The 19,496-nt window shown below is 32.5% G+C and overlaps 1 long non-coding RNA gene across 1 annotated transcript; it reads left to right on the forward strand.

Annotated features, from left to right (window-relative positions):
* Positions 1-1,890: 1,890 nt before the first annotated feature.
* Positions 1,891-3,848, forward strand: LOC144569682 (uncharacterized). Its single transcript, XR_013516131.1, has 3 exons — positions 1,891-1,934; positions 2,111-2,186; positions 2,621-3,848. It is a non-coding gene; the product is annotated as an uncharacterized LOC144569682 (long non-coding RNA).
* The last annotated feature ends 15,648 nt before the right edge of the window (positions 3,849-19,496 follow it).

Consider the following 19,496-nt stretch of genomic DNA (forward strand, 5'->3'; position numbering starts at 1 on the left):
ATAATATATATATATATATATATATATATATATATATATATATATAGTCGGTAGGGGAGCTGCTCATTCAGGAACTTTTAAGAATTCCTGGTACAAGAACTAGAATTAGGGTTTAGAGATACAAACGTACAAAAGGATAAGGGCAAAATAGTCGAATTAAATAAAAGAAACAAAAACACACACCAAGTGGCAGGTTTCTATGGCACCGTACCATACAAGTACCTAAACAACTCTATCAGCAAGTTCATTGTTTTTTTTTTTTTTTCTAATTTTGGGACATTTCCTATATATATAAATTACTACAATGGAGGATCAATAGGAATCATCAGGTAGAAGTGTAAGATAACATAGTGGATCCTGGCAACTTTAATTTTTCTTAATTTTGCTAAAATTGTTCTAAAAAAGAATTATGATTTTGGTAATACCAGTCTCTATTAAAATTTGAAATACAAGGTAACATGTCTTGTTTGCAAATAGCACAAGTTCATTCTAAAAAATGTGAATGATTACAACGAGATCATGAATATGTAAATCTACAGTTAGAGAAAAAGAAGTGTTGTAGTAATTAATTTTGAAAATAACTTTTTGAGACAAGAATTTTGGAAAAAATTCAGAGAGAACATTTTTTTTATTTTTATTGAAGAGAAAAAGATATTTCTCATACCTCTTGCCCAATTCATGCATGTTCGTTTGGGCCCCATGTGCCGCCACAAGGTTGTATTAGCCTTCAGCTTCAAATGATGCGAAGAATTCTGCAAAACTCCTCTTACATTTGTGTCCCCCCTCTACCTTTATCACCAAACTAAATTTTCAAGTCAAAACTAAGTATGTAAATTGCAATAAGATAGTAAATCCTTTAATTTTATGCTACAAATTGAAAAAATAGGTTTGACTTTGAACGCATCGTTCCAGGTGGAAAGTATATATAGTGGCATTCATTAATTCCATGATATGATCTGTCTGATCATAATTAAGGTTGACGACTTTCTCATGGCTTAATTCGAACTGATCATCATCGTGCATGGTCCAAATTGATTTCATCCGCTCTAAAGACACTAGCTAACTTGTGGAAATTAATTAACTGCCGAAAGAAGATCGATGATGCTTGGAAGTTGGAACTGCAGATATAGTTCTAGTTAGACATTTTCTAAACCCGGAACGGGTAGAACCCGTTTTGTCCGGCCCGTATCCGTTACCCGTGGTACCCGTACCCGTTTTGCCGAAAGAAGTGTTGTAGTAATTAATTTTGAAAATGACTTTTTGAGACAAGAATTTTGGAAAAAATTCATAGAGAACATTTTTTATTTTTATTGAAGAGAAAAAGATATTTCTCATACCTCTTGCCCAATTCATGCATGTTCGTTTCGGCCCCATGTGCCGCCACAAGGTTGTATTAGCCTTCAGCTTCAAATGATGCGAAGAATTCTGCAAAACTTGTTACGTTAAGAAAATTTTTATAATAGAAAAATAATAATAATAATAATAATGAGAATGTTTAAAACATAATAAAAAAATATATATATATATTTTGTTGTTGAACTAGGAGTTGAAGATTAAAACAATTATAACATAACATTAGTCTGAAATTTCGAAACAGTCAGACTTAATCAAATCTTGAAATTTATACCTTACATAAATTAAAGATTTATTAAGAAATATGGAGATTTTTATATACATATCTATATATGTATATTCTTCTTTTAGTAATATCAAACAAGTGGAGGGTCTATTTTGAAAAATGTCCAAAATGCATGTAAACAATTCAACCCTCTCTCTCCCTTCGTTGCTCCCTTGTGTGTTTGCTGCCAAAAGAAAGAGAAGGAGAGATCATCTCTTCTCTCTCAAAAATCCACCAAGAAACCTTGAGAAATTGAAGAAAAGAATAGAAATTGTTGAGAATCTCTCATTCTAGTGGCCATCTAGCTTCCCCATTGGTACTCCCTTTCTCTCCTCTCTCATCAAAAATCTGAATTTTATCTCTATTGCTAGGGTTTTGCTCAAATCTGAAATATTTGTATAAATGATGAGTAATCTATCTCCATTATGCTTCTAGGTTGTTAATTTAGTGATTCTCTTCTCAATTCTATCTTAATCTTGATTTTCTATCTAGGGTTTGGTTCAAATCCGAAAATTAGAGAAATATTTTGATTTGTCTAGTCTAATCCAACAAACAAAGGTGTTGATTGGTAAGTTCTTCTCTCACTCTCTTAATATCTGGAATTAATTTGGTGTTGATATCTTTTCTTTGTTCCCTCTTTTGTGTATAGTGATAGTTAAACAAAGTCATAATATTTTTGAGGAAGTGCTAATATTGTCTCTGAAAGGCTTAATATTTATTGAGTATGGTGATAATTAAACAAAGTCATAATATTTTTGAGGAAGTGCTAATATTGTCTCCGAAAGGCTTAATATTTATTGTGTATGGTGATAATTAAACAAAGTCATAATATTTTGATGAAGTGCTAATATTGTCTCCGAAAGGCTTAATATTTATTGAGAAAGGCTTGATCACTTATTCCAAAATGGATTATCTTAAGGAAAGTATATAGAAAATAATATCACTCAAGTAAGCATATCAATCGTCGAACAAATATTGAATTAAGTATATATGTTAATATAGGTGTAGGCTCGGTTGAGCAAGATTTTGCGGGATCTTTCGAGACGTCCGAACTATAAGTGCGAGATACGCTTTTCATAATCAGGTGCGGGGTTTCTGGACTTGTTTGATATTTTATATTCAGAATTAAACTGTGTTTCGATTGACATGTTGATTATTGATTGAATTGCATTATCGGATTGTGTTGCATATGCATTGCATTGCCCAAATAAGTGAAACTTGAATTGTTTTATCTGATTGATTTGCATGCTGGTACGGTTATTAATTGTGTTGATCTGAATGATCTGATTTTGGAATTAAAGTCACCGTGCTTCATATCACCATTGGTTGGTGGATATGGTATTATTGTTATCCACCGTGATGACGTTACCCAGGGGGTGAAATCGGATTTGTCAAAGTCTCTGCAGAGACTTTGATGCCCAGTGTTCTAAAGCTTTAGATCGTCTGGCCCTCGGCAGTTCCCAGTACCGGTTGGGACGAGGGGTAAGTGACTTTGTATTATGATTGTGGTTATATGTGACTTGTGCATCAGAGGCATTACCCAGGGGGTAATGCATTTGGATGGTCAATTTGCTTTATATGGATTTTCTGGATGTGAATTGAAACCAGATTTTTAATTAAACGGTTAGGCCTGTAACTACAGATGAGTGTCATGAGAAAAGGTTTTACCTGGCGCAGCCGTCTGTAGGTGTCTGTAACCCTACAGATGAGAGGGAACGAATTGGGGTCCAGATTGGTGGAACATTTGTAGTTACTACCAGATATTCTGAAACCGAGTTAAACCAAATATTGTGTGATTGAATTTCATCTTGACAATTCTGAATTGTGATTTCATTTGGATGTATGTTGTTGGATTTATGCATTCTTGTTTATATATGGTTATAAACTGATAGGAGCTTTATTTGTGTTTTATTTTTGAATATAATCTGTGATTGCAAGTCCAGGAACGATTTGTGGCAATTTATCGCACTGAGAATTTATTTCTCATCCCCTCTTTTGGGTAAATTTTTCAGGTGCTGGTTCGGCTGATCCGGGAGAGGCACGAGGTCGGTAGGCCCTGGTTTCACCGCTGCCTAGCTTGTCTGGTATTGTGACATTAGAGATTATGTATATAGTTATGTTTTGGTTATATATATATATTCTCTATGTCATTTTGTGATGCGTATCCATCGAGATACGGGTTTTGTATACTGTAACCTGACCAGCTGGGATTTGTGATCTGTTTATGTTATTTATTGGTTTTGTTTGCGCGTTATGTTTTACTTTCTATCATATCGTAATTGCCTAGTAGGTATACGGGCAACCGTATGCCTACGACAGGAGCATCTGTCATGCCTCGTGGGCCTCGGGGTGTGACAAAACTCCTCTTACATTTGTGTTCCCCCTCTACCTTAATTTATCACCAAACTAAATTTTCAAGTCAAAAGTAAGTATGTAAATTGCAATAAGATAGTAAATCCTTCATTCTGTAAATAGCATTTGTTAATTCAAAGAAAAAATAATTACAATATGCAGTATATAATTTATTTTATTTATTCATCTGTTATCATAATTTAACATATATGTATAAATTTGATCATCATGTCATAATTTTCGTACACTTGTGAATATTTCCTGTGCGAGATTGAAGTGGATCTATGTATACGTATGGTATATATGGATCTAAAAACCAAGTACGTGCATGCTAATATATAGTTTATTTAATTTGGATTTCACAGATAATAATTAATACAGAAACCATATGAGTTCAAGTAAATTACATTTTATTTTAAATATATTAATACATACTGAGAATTGAAGTACAGTACTAGTGCACCTACCAACAGCCAACAGCCGTCTGTGACTAGTGATAGGCATTAATTGCTTCATTTTAATAAAATATAAAATTTAATTTTATGCTACAAATTGAAAAAATAGGTTTGACTTTGAACGCATCGTTCCAGGTGGAAAGTATATATAGTGGCATTCATTAATTCCATGTAGTGTATTTATACTCGGGCGGGTACGGGTACCCCGGGTATACCCGTCTCGGGTACGGGTACGGGTATACTCGGGTACAAGGGTATTCGGGTACGGGTATGGCGGGTATAATTTTCAAAACCCATACCCTACCCGTCCTATACCCTTACCCGTGTATCCTTGACGGGTAAGGCGGGTACGGGTACGGGTAGGGCGGGTACGGGTATTTTTTTTTTTTTTTTTTTTGCTGTTTTTTTTTTCTGGTTTTGTTTTTTTGTTGGTTTTTTTTCTGGTTTTTTCCTATTTTTTCTGGTTTTTTTTTTTGGTTTGGGGGAAAAAATCAGAATTTTTGAATTTTGAAATGGATGAACAGTAACTCGGGTATACGGGTACGGGTACTCGGGTAGTCGGGTATGGGTTTAATCGGGTACGGGTAAACTCGGGTAGGGTATGGTCGGGTATTGGTCCAAAATAACGGGTCCGGTCCGATTTTTGCCCGTACCCGCGTACCCGACCCATACCCGAGCTCGGGCACGGGTACCCCGGGCGGCGGGTACGGGCGGGTACGGGCGGGTATACCCGACCCGGGTTTTTGCCAAACTCTAATTCCATGATATGATATGTGTGATCATAATTAAGGTTGACAACGTACTTTCTCATGGCTTAATTCGAACTGATCATCATCGTGCATGGCCCAAATTGATTTCATCCGCTCTAAAGACACTAGCTAACTTGTGGAAATTAATTAACTGCGGAAATTAAGAAGATCGATGATGCTTGGAAGTTGGAACTGCAGATCTAGTTCTAGAGTGCTTTCGCATGGCCCTTGTGGCCTTGTCCAATATATATATTGCTCTTTTAATTAGAACATCTAGCTACTTCTATTCATATTCATATATCTAATATCGATCTCCCTTGTCCAATATATTTATCAGTTTCAATTTGTTGCACGTGCCCTTTGCATTCGTCATTAGGTGAAAGTTAATTAAGTTCGTTGCAAATTAAAAGAACCATAAGCACTTAAAAAAAAAAAAAATAGTTGGACCCTCATTTAATAATGTTTACAAATTTTATAAGCAGAATCAGAAAAAGTTCCCAATTTTTTTCAACGTTAGAATTATCTACACATATTAAAAAAAAAAAAATCTTATAGTTAGATATATATCTTTCAACCTTTCACAAAATAAAATATACTAGTAAAACCATTGGTGCATTGAAATTTGAAAAGAGCACAAACCAATTTAATTGAGATGGAATTAATAAACAGGCGACACCCTGAAGCACAACAGCTAAAGGGGTGGTAATGAGCTAAAAAGGTGACAATGATCTAAAATACGAAAAATACAATGGTCACAATCAATGTTATTAAATGTGATTCTTATGCCGTATGCAAAAAGTCACTGCATATCGCATATACAGATTATTATTCGGATTTATGTATACAAAATTAAAAAATGAGAATTCAAATATATATGTATGTATTTTAATTTATTTTCATATAAATTCATGCAACAAATATAATGCCACAAAACACAAGATGTGTGTGTATCGGTCACTGACTTTAGTACTTCCCAATATATTTATAAAGTGCAACCAATTTATTTCTAAGGTCTTTTGTTTTAGGACTTTAAAAAATTACAAAAAGTGACTAATAAATAAGTTGTGCATTACCAAAATACATTGCATTTGAGAGTGCGTTATAACTCAGTGAGATGATGATGTGGCACAAAAGCTTCTTTAGTTGCGGTATAATGAAGGTACTTTAGTCCCACAGCACTAATAATTAAAATGGAACTGTTTGAGAGCCTATAAAAGGCGCTGGGAACTAATGAAAAAATTACTTGACCGGACCAAGTTTGGATGAGTAATTTATGGGTTTTGGATCAGATCCGACATGGTTGGTCTGATTTGGATCCAAAATTTTATTTAATAATTAATAAATATTTTTAAATGAATTGCATAATACATTTGCGGACCGAATAACCATAAGGTTACATATCAAAATATCAAATTCCGATACAAACATAAAATTCTGATACAAACATAGTTCACATAATAAATTTATAGTTCACATAATAAATTCATGCATACCAAATCAAATGAATTTATACAAATTAATATAATTGCTTATAATTAATTTACAAATATTTCATACAAAATTACCAATACACTTAAGCACATTTTAAAGTGTAATTACCATAATGCTGGCTATAACATCCATAGATCATAGTATCCCCAAATCTAAAGTGAACGGATACGGTTAAAATATTAAACTATGTATATTAAATAGATCGTTAATGACCAAGTTAGCTCGTGCCGAGCCAGGTCAAACTCACACTCATTAATTCTGGCTCAAGTCTGTAGCGAGCGAGCTAGTTTAGCTCGGTAAATTAACGAACAAGTTGTTACCAAGAAAAAGTCCTTGGAAGAGTAATTTGTTGATATTGTAAGTGCTGATTTTTTTTTATTAATAGCTATCATTTTATAGAAAATAACACAAATGTCTATGTTTTTCTTGTAATTTTTAAAAATGCGCGAACTATTGATAAATTCGGCGTTTCAGAAAGAAAGTGGACTGCTGAGTTTCTCAGTGGCTGAGATTATATATATTTTTTTTTTTATAATTTGAGGTGAATTTGATGAGAAGAGAAAATTATTGTTATCTTAATGGAAAGAAATGTACCTGAAAAAATAAAAAGAGATGTTATTCGTTGTTGCCACGTGCACAACACATGATTTATAAGGGGACAGTACAGCTTGAGTTTTTCATTTGAAATGGTCGAATTGTTTGATCAGAGCGAGCTGTTCCATTCTTATCTTTGGAGTGAATGAAGCATGGGATATGAATTTTGGTTATGTGCGTATCCTTCCAAATCATCTGACTCAAGCAAATTGAAACGGATGGCCATTGGCCTAGAAAAATCTCAGCCGGGATAACTTCATTCCGGTGCCTATAGAGACTGTACAAATCCGTTTTGAGATTTGCGTCAGGTCAAAAGAATCGTCTGATCGTAATTGTCTCTCATTTCTCCTCATTTCATTCCTCTCATGATCGAAGTGATTCGAGGACTACTCCGACCCTCATTTTATTCTCAAAGGAACTCAAAAGCATTGTTTACTTAAAAAAATAAATAATAGTCAATCATTGTTACATCTCAATTTTCGCATAATTATTCTCCAACGTGCATATAAAACTGTTTTTTTTTAAAAAACTTTTAATCTTATTTAATTTAATATTTTTTTTTGAAAATCGGGCAGAGACTGCCAGATATGCATTCATAGAATTGCCGAATAATACATACATCCTTAACTAATTAGAGATAAGTCTCTGAACCAGAGTAACCTATCCCCCGCTACTGGTTAAGACATACACAATATATCTAAACTTCACAACAATTCTTTTTTAATTGAGTCCCATTCACCTACCTACAAAATTTTTCCCAAAGCGTTGCCTCATGTACCAACCATCCCGCTACAGCATCTAAAGGTCTCACCTTGTTCTCGAAAATTCTGGAGTTCCTAGACTTCCATAGATGCCAGCAAACACAGGAGAAGAGAATTGGCCATCTTCTGACCGATTGACCCAACAGAGAGGAGGCCCTCCATGTTTCTTGAACCGAATTTTCGGCCCTCAACAACCGAACACCAGTTAAAGCTTCCACTCTTCTCCATATAGCTATTGCAAATCTACACTGGAACATCAGATGCACCGCTGACTCAATGCAGTTGGCAGCGCACATTACACAAATCAAATCGCAGTTGAAATGGCGTCTCTGCATGACCTCCTTAGTCAGAATTTTACCTTTGAGCAACAGGTGAATGAAAATTCTTACCGTTGGAGGGATGTTGAATTCCCAGATTTGTTTAAAAGGCCAGTCAGTTCTACCTGCCGCAGTAAGTACCTCATACAGCGATTTAGCACTGTACTGTCCATTCGCTGTCCATCTCCAACTCAAAACATCCTCCGCGTCGGTAAAGACCAGGTTCTCAGTCAACTATATTGTTGGACTCTTGGGGATAACTCTACAGATATCTTTTTTTGGGTGAGGTTGTATAACTAAAGAAGCAGGAACTAAATCTGTTGTGATCCGTAGGAATTGCAACAACCCTGCTGTTCCAAAACTAACCTTTCATTTTTATTTTTGAAACGCACGAATTCTAATTAAAATTGTTTATATGCACGGATCTCAAAATAAATAAAATGTTAGATTTGAAATAACAGGGTCCTGCAATTCCTACGGATCACAACAGATTTATTTCCGAAGAAGCAAATAGTTTTTAGACGGATTCGGTAGTTTACTAGTTTATGATGTGAATATAACTTATAGAGAAAATTTTAATTTATGACATCTGGCTATGGATTCCATATACTATGGTCTCCATTCAGATATTTTTGTTCTAAGTTCATGAAGTTATTTATTATTTGATTTTGGGACATTTTAAATTACGATATTTGCGACGAATACCATAACTCGTAGTGTTAGTTCTACAATCCCAGATTTCAGATTTCGGTCCTATTTTTTGTAGTTTATCTTTTTATTACTATTAATAAAAAATTCGGTTGGTTCTAACTCTTGTAGGACCAATATTAATTTAGAATTTACAGTGTTATTTTTCTAGAAAAATTAAATCTAGATAAATTGAAAAGCAAAATGCCTCTCTTTGTGTATATTATATTGTGCGTTGTCTCAGCATATATGTATTAAAAATTTAAAATATTTAGAAAACATTCTAACGATATTAATCGGTACAAGCATTTAAACACACAAAATATTCACCTAAATATTATTTTTAAATAATATATACTATTTATGACGAAGTGTATAAATACATAATTTATATCTTATTCATGACATTTCAAACTTTTTGTGTGTTTGTTGAAAATATTAAAATTTTGATATATTATTAACGTTATAAAAGGAAAAAATTATTTCTAAATTATAGTCTTCTTGTATCTGAATCATAGTTTAAAATATGGTAATATTATTTCTAGGTACGAATATGTGTGTGTTTGCATTTATGATAGGCTACAGACAAACAATTAATCCATAACGAGAAGGATAATAAAAAATATTGTATTCTAAAGAAGTGAAGAGTTAAGGCTTTTTTCGTTTGTAGAAAAGGAATGTAGACTTTGTGACAGTGATAAAGTGCACACGACAATATTTTTTTTTTCGAGGAGGATATTTGCAAATACTTTTCCCTGCTACGAATGTACACTTGGAATAATAATTAAGTCTATTATCTTTTTTATCTCCTCTATTCGATTTCTATAATATTATTCATACTTTTCACCTTGATTCTCAGAGAAGGATTTTTTTTTTTTTTTTTTAAATTGAAGATGAACAACCCGAAAGGCCAAAACCTATTCGATAACAAGTGTTGATCTGCAATTGTTTGTCATAAACTATGATGTATCAAAATGAGATACATATTATACCTCAACGTAATATTAATTGTGCTATTTTAATACTAATTAAATTAACAATATCAAAATTAATATATTGATTATTTTACGACCAAGTTAAGTTGAGAGTAAGTAAATTGTATATAATCATATACGATCAAGTGAAGTGATTATAATTAAAAATTATTTTTGGATATCACAGTAAAAGAAATATATTGTCATTAAGTATGGTTCATATGTGATAACAAAGTTAGCATTCAATCAATGAAATGATCAAATCAAATGCCATATGCGGTGCCGACTGCCGAGTCACAAGTATATATAGTTCATATTTTCCATATACTGAGACGATACGGACTCCGTTCGAAACGGTTGCAGTCATTTGTCATTTTGTGAAGGCGTACAATGGATCTCTCATCCACCAAAATCATACGTATAAATCTTACGCAGTTTACGTGGCTCATTTGAAGGCTCCAGGTCAGGTCACACGGCAGCAAAACTCAATACGACGATGACATGTACAAGTATGTCAAGAAAACTGGTGTATTAAGTAATTCAAAATTTTACGCTTGCTGAGAAATATATTATTCTGAAAACATAAATCTGCTGTGATTCATAAGAATCACAGGAACCTGCAATTCAAAATCTATCCATTCATCTGTTTTGAGATTCGTGCACGAAGAAAAATGAACGGGTAGATTTTGATTTGTATGATCCCCGTGATTCTTTGTAATCATTCACAGCAGAGATTTATTTCCTTATTTTTTGAAGCCTCCCACTCTTCACTTGTCCATCTCTTGATTGATTGAAAGGGAAAAAAGTACGACAATGGCGAGACGGGTTAATGCTGCTGCAGGTAGTCTTTATTTGAAAATAATACTCTCTCTGTATATGTGATATGCGTGTGTTTCTTCATCCCTCCTTAATGCTGCTGCATATTGTAAGATCTAGACGGCGATAAAATTAAAAATGCTGCCCGATTTGGAGATCTCTGTATGCTTCAGCGTGAGTCTTTTATGGATTTAATGAGTTCTAAGTATTTAGTGGAAATTATCTAACAATTTGAAATTCGATGGATAATATTAAATAATTTTTTGAAAGAAATTTAAAAACCTAAAATTTGATGGGTATACAACCAATTTGGCGAAAATAAAATACTGCTCATTAGATATAAAAAAAAAATGGGGAAAAAAATAGCTATATAATTAAAGCTCAATACTATAAAAAATAAAGGTGTCTATTAGTGGTTTGCTAACGGGTTACCCGTGACCCGTTCCGGGTAACCCGTTAGGGGTAACGGGTAGGGCGGGTAGACGGGTAGGACGGGTACGGGTACAACCCGCAACGGGTAGACGGGTAGTTTTTCCAAAACCACTACCCTACCCGTTTATTACCCGTACCCATTGCGGGTTGACGGGTACGGGTATCCCGGGTACGGGCGGATTTTTTTTTTTTTTTTTTTTTTCCTTTCTGTTTTTTTTCTGAATTTTTATGCTTTGAGATTCGTGCCAAGTTAAAGGACATCCCGGATGGAGTTTAGATATAGGAGTCCGTTTTGAGATTCATGCCAAATTAAAATTGATGACTCAGATCTCATTCTACAAAGTCAGGTATTGCACTGGATCTGAATTTTATATGGTGCCGCCAAAAAAATTTTGAAAATCAAATTTTGTAACGGGTCAGGTACGGGTACGGGTAGATGGGTACGGGTAGGCGGGTACGGGTTGGCGGGTAGACGGGTACGGGTACAACGGGTTTTTTTCAAAATTATGTTGTCCGGTCCGTTTATTACCCGTACCCGTCTACCCGTCTACCCGTTTGTACCCGGGCAACGGGTACGGATACCACGGGTAACGGGTACGGGCCGGGCAAAACGGGTTCAACCCCTAACGGGTTTAGCAAACCACTAGTGTCTATGAAGGAACTCGATCAGAGATAATTAATTGATGATTTCGTAATATTTAGATAAATTATAGTCTTAATGTAACCCCTCATACACAAAATTATGTTGATGAGACAATCAACCTTTTCAAAATTATAATGTTAACGTAACATTTATTTTAGGAAAGTATTAATATGGGCTTTATATGGGCTAATAATAAAGAGTATGACTAATATAACATCAGTGTCATTTCAGTCTATATAACACCAACTCCAAAACCTATCAAATCGAGTTCAAATGGTGAATCCAAACTGTTCAAATCGATCTAGTTCATTAGTTGTGCATTTATATGTAAAATTTATAAGTTTTTGAGTTTATTTGGTATCAAGTTAAGTGGTCAAATGTGTGAGTTTTAAGTTAATTTTAATACATTCATTTTTCAATTTTTTTGCCACTTGATTTGATACTAAAATAACTTGAAAAATATAAAAAGTTGGCATGTAAACGCATCACTCATAAAGTAAATTAGTTTGAACGGTTTGGATTCACCATTTGAACTCGATTTGATAGGTTTTGGAGTTTGTGTTATATAGACTAAAATGACACTGGTGTTATATTAGTCATACTCAATAATAAATTAGCAAACAAAAAAAGATCAACTCAAATTGCGAAGGATAATTTTGGATGGAATATATCTTTTGTTTATTCATTCTCTGCAATATATTTTTTCTTTACTCTCTGATTTGAAGCAGGAAACACAGTGACTGCTTACCGAACCAGGTTAATTAGTTACTTCTTATTTTCACTCTTTTTTTTTAGGGGTACAAATTAGGATTACAAGTTTACAAATTGCACCATCTTATTTCTAAATTTATGAGATATTTGTTATTAAACACTATATTAACCCAATATAGCAGTCATTAAGCACTATATTCCGCATATGCATATCCCGCGCAAATGCATATCTGAATCCGTTTCCGTATAAGAAATCCAAATACGAATAAACGTAGCAGATAATTTTTTGTATCCGAATTGGGGTATTCGTTAAATAGAGAAAATAAAACCAAATTCAATTAGAGATAAACAAAACGGACATACGAATCTAAAATGAAGCGGGCTTTCTAACACAAATTCGCTTTTCTTATCAAAACCAGTATTTTTCCTACAAAGACCTGCCTTGGACTTTAATACCCCATTGTGGGACTAATTTAATATTCCGGACCGGAGCAATTTTTTTTTTTTTTTTTGCATTACTAAAAACAAGTAGGTTTTGATTATAATATTTTTTACTATAATATAAAGTGCATTATTCATATGACTCAATTATCTAACAATTATTAACTTCATATTTGTATTCAAATATGTATTCATAGATTATCGATCTGCTCCGTATCCATATTCGTTGAAGGTAAATTTGATTTTAAATTTTGACATCTTTTACTATCTGTAATCGTTTCCATCACCCGGAGGCAGGCCTTATACTGTACGACCCTGCACCTGCACTAGGATGTATTATTGTGGTAAATCTCCTCCTCAAAATTAATGAGGTGCACTGGAAGAGCCTTCATTGTTCTGTGAATTGTGATTGTCCTCTTACAGTCTTACGCTTCCTTTCTTTTATCAGTGTCCAGCCCGTGCCTTTAGGTCTACTTATACTTATAGTTGTACCTTTCTTTTCTTTCATATCTCAGCCCAAAAAGGCCCACTGATAAATCAATAGTCTAAGAACAAAATAGTCAATCCATTGTGGTTTTTTTTTGGGGGGGATTTCAAAATGCCCTCGGTTAATTAATCAATCCATTAATCCAACTAAATTCTACACATAACATGTACAAGTCAAAACTCTCTGAAGAAATGGATGAAATATTATTTCTGTATTTGCTTGGTGCTATTGAAAAAAAATTATTTTCTTAAACTCATTTCCCTAAATTTTCATTATATCACGTTACATAGCTTCGTAGAAGATTTATTAAATATATGTATATTTGAAGCTTTTTTATCTTTATTAATTGACTGTATCATAAACAAAATGAGAAACTATTAATAAGACTGAATTCAATGTTCTCTTCAAAAAAAAGAAAGAACAACAATATCTCTAATAATAAACGAATTCAATGTTTTTAAAAGTATTGTACCTTACATGTAATAACATAATTACTTAGGGTTAATAAGTGGTGCTGCTGCAGTAGTCCTTGTTACTGCATGCAAGGGATGTAGATGGCATGCATGTGCAGATTTATTTAGATGAACACTAGTTTTTGGCTCTATTAATTAATTGAACACTTTACAATTAATATTGGATTTCAACCAAGCACATACATATATAAATCTCACTTCTTTTTATTTATACATGTACATAACATAAATACGTTGTTGCATTCTTCTTGCTCTAACTCTTTAATTGATGTAACATCATTCTTCTAGGGCTTTGCTTCAGGAGGAGAACTACGTACGTCCACAACCTTTACGATAACTGCAGGATCGATCGATCGTACGTGGAGTGTAAGGTCTTCCGACCACTGGATATATAGCTAGGTTATTGCTGAAAATCACGAGATGACAAAGTACATTTGCAATTATTAATTAATTTACCAATAATGAATTAAAGAATTGCGGAACATATATCAAGTTCTCTCATATAGGGGTCTTCATTGGTTTGTTTCGGTTGAAACCGCACTCAACTAGGCAAATCAAAGTAATAATTTGTTTTCAAAAATAAAATCGAACCGAACCGATTTAGCATTGCAACCGAACCGAACCGAATCAAAGTTTTATTTTAGTTTGTTCTGTTCAAATCGAAATATATATTTTTTTTATTTAAAGCAATTAATTTATAATAAACTGAGGTATATTAAGAAATAAACCGAGTATCAAGAAATAAATTGAGATATTAAGAAATAAATCAAAGTATTTAAAACAATTGATTAAGATATAAACTTGAGTATTAAGAAATAAACCGAAACGGTCCGGACCAAATTCATAATATATAAAAGTTCGGTCAGTTTGGTTATTTTGGTTTTGAATTTTCCAAACCGAACCGAATCATAAAACCGAAAAAACCGTATCATTTGATCCAAACTAATTCAGTTCGATTCAAAACCAACTAACCGGATCCAATGAACACCCCTACTCCCACATGCCACAACCATTATATAAATTAGAAGCAAACATGAGAGTCATCATAAAATTTTGTATTTGGTCACTGAAATGAGCTAATTTTTTTTATCTTTCGTTTGAGTCCTCAATCGAATAAAATAAATAAAAGGTGTAGCGAAAATTTACCCCAAACATATTGGATTCAAATCCCAATTACAACCACGCTGTATGGATGAAAATGAAAAGGAAAACTCATTTTTTTCCTCTTTAAACACATTGTTTTTTAAGGAGCGAGTAATGAAAGAGCACCAATAGCTCCACTGTCCCGGCACCACCTATGCATAAAATTATCTAGCAGTTGTGATGATATATATATCCGGGTCAAATTCCCCTAGACGAGGTTTATTGAGTCATCTAATTTATATGCTAAGTGGGGCATAACTCTTATAGATAATTTATGTTATATTGAAATGGATCTTACAAGTTGCAAATAGCAAACTCTTCTTTTCTCTCAATTTCTGTTATTTTGATATGGATTTAATTGGTAAGTTAGACAATGGCATAACTACAATCTCCGGCCAGCAAAGAAAATAGGCTTCCCAGGCATCCACAAAAATGAGTGAATTTGATGCAAAATTTGACAAATAAAAAAAATTGAGAGAAAAAACTTACAAAAAAATAATGAAAATTGGTATTCAAACATAAACAAAACAGCAGAGAAAGTGCACATAAGCAATTTAATGTAAAATGTCAGCCTACAGTGAAGAGGGTGTTTCTCTAACAAAAAATGGTAATAAGACAGGTGGTAACAAGAAATATTGGAAACAAAAATGATTGGTCGAATTCATCAGGATAGTAAGAAATTGAGCTAGCTTGAAGAAGCTGGAGCAACCATTCAAGTCCTACATAGATCGAAGGAGCTATCTAGTACACAAGTTGAAGTATTGAACTAGGACCAGATAAGGTCAAAAAAAGTTATAGTTCAAATCACATCCAATTCAAAAAAATATCAACGTTCTTTACAGAACTATGAACGTGCTCTAACGGAAAAAAAATTAGAAAAATCAAATCGAAAATATCATTTTTTTCTCGAAAAAAAGAACTGTGTGGATCCAAAATGTCATAATTTTGTAATAGAAATTATGTGGCTAAGCACGCATGAGACGTACTACTTTCCTCAGGACTCAGTATGAGTGGTAAATTCCTCAATTAAGATATGAGCTACATGTGCATGCCGCACATACTCAACTGGAGCCCAGAGGAATCCAGGATGTGTTTGCATACGACCACATTTAACCTATTGAGAAGAAACTATTTAAAACACTGAATTACTGTAAACTATTCTTTGTAGGATTAATTACTGAAACTAAACCGGACTGTATGCACTATTTTTAGCTCTTAGATATTGATCCGCTATAAATGACACTTTTTCAATGATTTTGTACCGGGCTGCTTGATTTTCAAACTTTGCTACTAGAGCTTAAATATCTTTGTATTCAGCCCAATAGCTAAGTCCATGAAATTTCTCAATATATTAGGGCTTTTGGATTTTATGCTAATTCAATTACTCCGTTTAACAACACAGATTATGATACAAATATGAGTGCAAAAATTTCATTTAACAAGCAAAAGGCTAAAACATAACTGTTGTGCTCCATTTTTCTAATCTTAGTTTAGATTTAAAAATCTTTAACAATGATATTTTTGACACAAAATGTTCGACAATTTCATGCTTATTTTCTGAGCATATGTGTTTACAAATTATGCTCTGATCATGCTTTAAGAAATAGAAAAAGGCCTACTTTTTTTTTTTTTTTTAATAAAGAACAACTATGAATTCAGGAGTTGAACACCTGCATTAATTCACAATATACTCCGAACACATTCTTATGCTCAATGGTTTCGTTTTGTATTTCGGAATATTTAATTCATTAAAATTACTAAATACATGTAATATTGTGCATGAAATGAGATCCTGGCTAAAAATTGAAATAATTATTTGTTTCATAAAAAAAAAATTACCTCAAATAGGAATCGTGAAAAATCGAGTCAAAATGAAGAATCTTAACTCTATGTTACGCGCAATGCCAATTCAGTCTAAAGTCAAAACTGAGAAGAAAGTCGAAAATCAACTAAAGTCGGGAGAGCAACCACTCTAATGCAAGTAACTTTTTGAGCCAATCCCAAAATACCCTCTCTGAATTGATATCATCTTTGTTTAAAAAAAACTAATATTTAAAAGGTTACATTTTTCTAAAAATCACAAAATAAATTGTATATTTTTTTTAATTGAACATTACAAATATCATATTTGATCTTTTTACTTACGTACAATCTCCAAAATGATATTTGTGAATTAATTGGATGTTTCAGATAAGACCATATTCTATTCTAGAACTTCAATTGATGAATAATCTCCAGCAGCCAAAATGCCAATAATATTGATAAAATCGAACTGCACTTTCCCTAATACAATTGCTTTGACAGACCACTATTTCTATCCAGTTCATGTTAATTATTCATTTTTTGGTCTCGTTCCATCACAAAACCCTGATAGTTCCACCCTTAATCACATATATAATATATCTTCGGGTTGCAGTGGACTAATTGAACCTTTAATTACTTTGAGCAACCATATTCATATTCAAACATAAAGCAAAGGAGCAAGTATACTGTTTTGAGTCTCTCTCTCTCTCTAGGTTCATAACCACCACCACCACCATCATCACAATAGTAATAATAATAATAATAATAATAATAATAATAATAATAATATAGTAAAAAATAAAAATAATGAGAGTAGGACATTAATTATAAATAATTGTCTATCGATTTTTTATAAATTTAATTAACAGCTTGAGCAAATTAATTTGGACAATCCATCTGAACAAGATCAATTTTAAAATGAAATTTGTTTATTCATTTGTCTAATTATTCATATTGTTTTTGATAAGATGTTTATGGATAACAATAGAAAACCATTTACTTAGTACCATTTAAAATGAAATTTGGATAACCTTTTTGTTCGCTCACAAGTAATGATACAGTAACAATAGAAAACCATTTACTTAGATTATGAATTAGAATATTTTTTTTATGATAAAGTTATTAGTAATATTTCTTCTGTCTTGCTATGAAGATGAAATTAATTTAGATGAGGCGTACATGAAAAGAGTCCATAATATTTATAAAATGAAAATAAAATAATAAATACAATTAAATAAAGAAAGAGTTCAGAAAACTATTATCACCGAAAATGTATAAAGAGAGAAAAACAAATTAGTTCTGCGTTGCTTGTACATTCTATACTTGATTGTGTTCATTTATTTTATGGATGAAATCTTTGATGTATTAATGGTTCAAAAGACTGCCACCTTTTCCCGATAGCTACAAACATTTTGTTATACTGATTTAATGAGTTCTAAGTATATAGTGGAAAATATCTATCAATTTGAAATTCGATGGGAAATATTAAATATAAATTTTTGAAAGAAATTTAAAAAGCTAAAATTTAATTAATGGGTATACAACCAATTTGACCAAAAAAAAAATACTGCTCACTAGATAAAAAAAAAGCTATATAAAGCTCAATGATAAAAAATAAATAAAGATGTCTATGAAGGAACTCGATCGGAGATAATTAATTGTGATTTCGTAATTTTTTTTTTTTTGAGTAAAGTGATTTCGTAAAATTTTAGATAAATTATAATGTTAAGTATAACCCCTTGTACACAAAAAAATTAAGTCGATGAGACAATTAACCTTTTCAAATTCAACAAATTGTTCTAATTATTAAAATAATCACTGCACAATTATCATTACAAAATTAGAATCAAAGGTTTATTTCTATTTTCAACAGTTTAATTAACTACTGACATTGTTACAATTTACGTAAATCATAATTTCGACAGATTTATCTACAATGAAATTTTAATTTTTTTATCGTTATTTTTTATTTGGCATGGATGTAATATTAACACCACCAATCTTTAATTAAGAATATAAAAAAACTTAAGAATATAAAAAAGGTAATTTGTTAATGTCATTGAAACAACTAGCTGGTCTGGAGTTCACCAAAATTCCGAAGAATAAATAAAAAAAAGTTAGAAAAACGTGTTGCACTAAGGAGTAATATATACACGAAACTAATTAATAACAGGCTAGGGGGGAGTGTTAATAAGTGATGAATAAATTAATTAATTAAATTAAGATATTATAACGAAGTGACGAAGGACGGAAGGAAAGATATTTTGGAAATTCTTGAAATCTTTTTATTTTTGATAAAATAATGAAAGGGCATTGGCCGTTTGAATTCGTAAAGTGAGGTGATCCTCTGCAATACCTGAGAGGATACTGATTCCCAAAATAGCACCTTTTGTTACTATACGCCGAACGCCGACTATTCAATGCTAGACCTCTATATCAAATCTATAATATTTTATTTATTTACTATTATTTAAAGCAGGACTGAAAGGAATTGAGGCAACGAGAGGCCCAGTGAGGACTCTGCCTGTCACCTTTTACCTAATCGTGGC

Source organism: Carex rostrata, chromosome 18 (genome assembly GCF_964058835.1).
Source record: "Carex rostrata chromosome 18, lpCarRost1.2, whole genome shotgun sequence".
In the NCBI taxonomy this organism is placed as follows: domain Eukaryota; kingdom Viridiplantae; phylum Streptophyta; class Magnoliopsida; order Poales; family Cyperaceae; genus Carex; species Carex rostrata.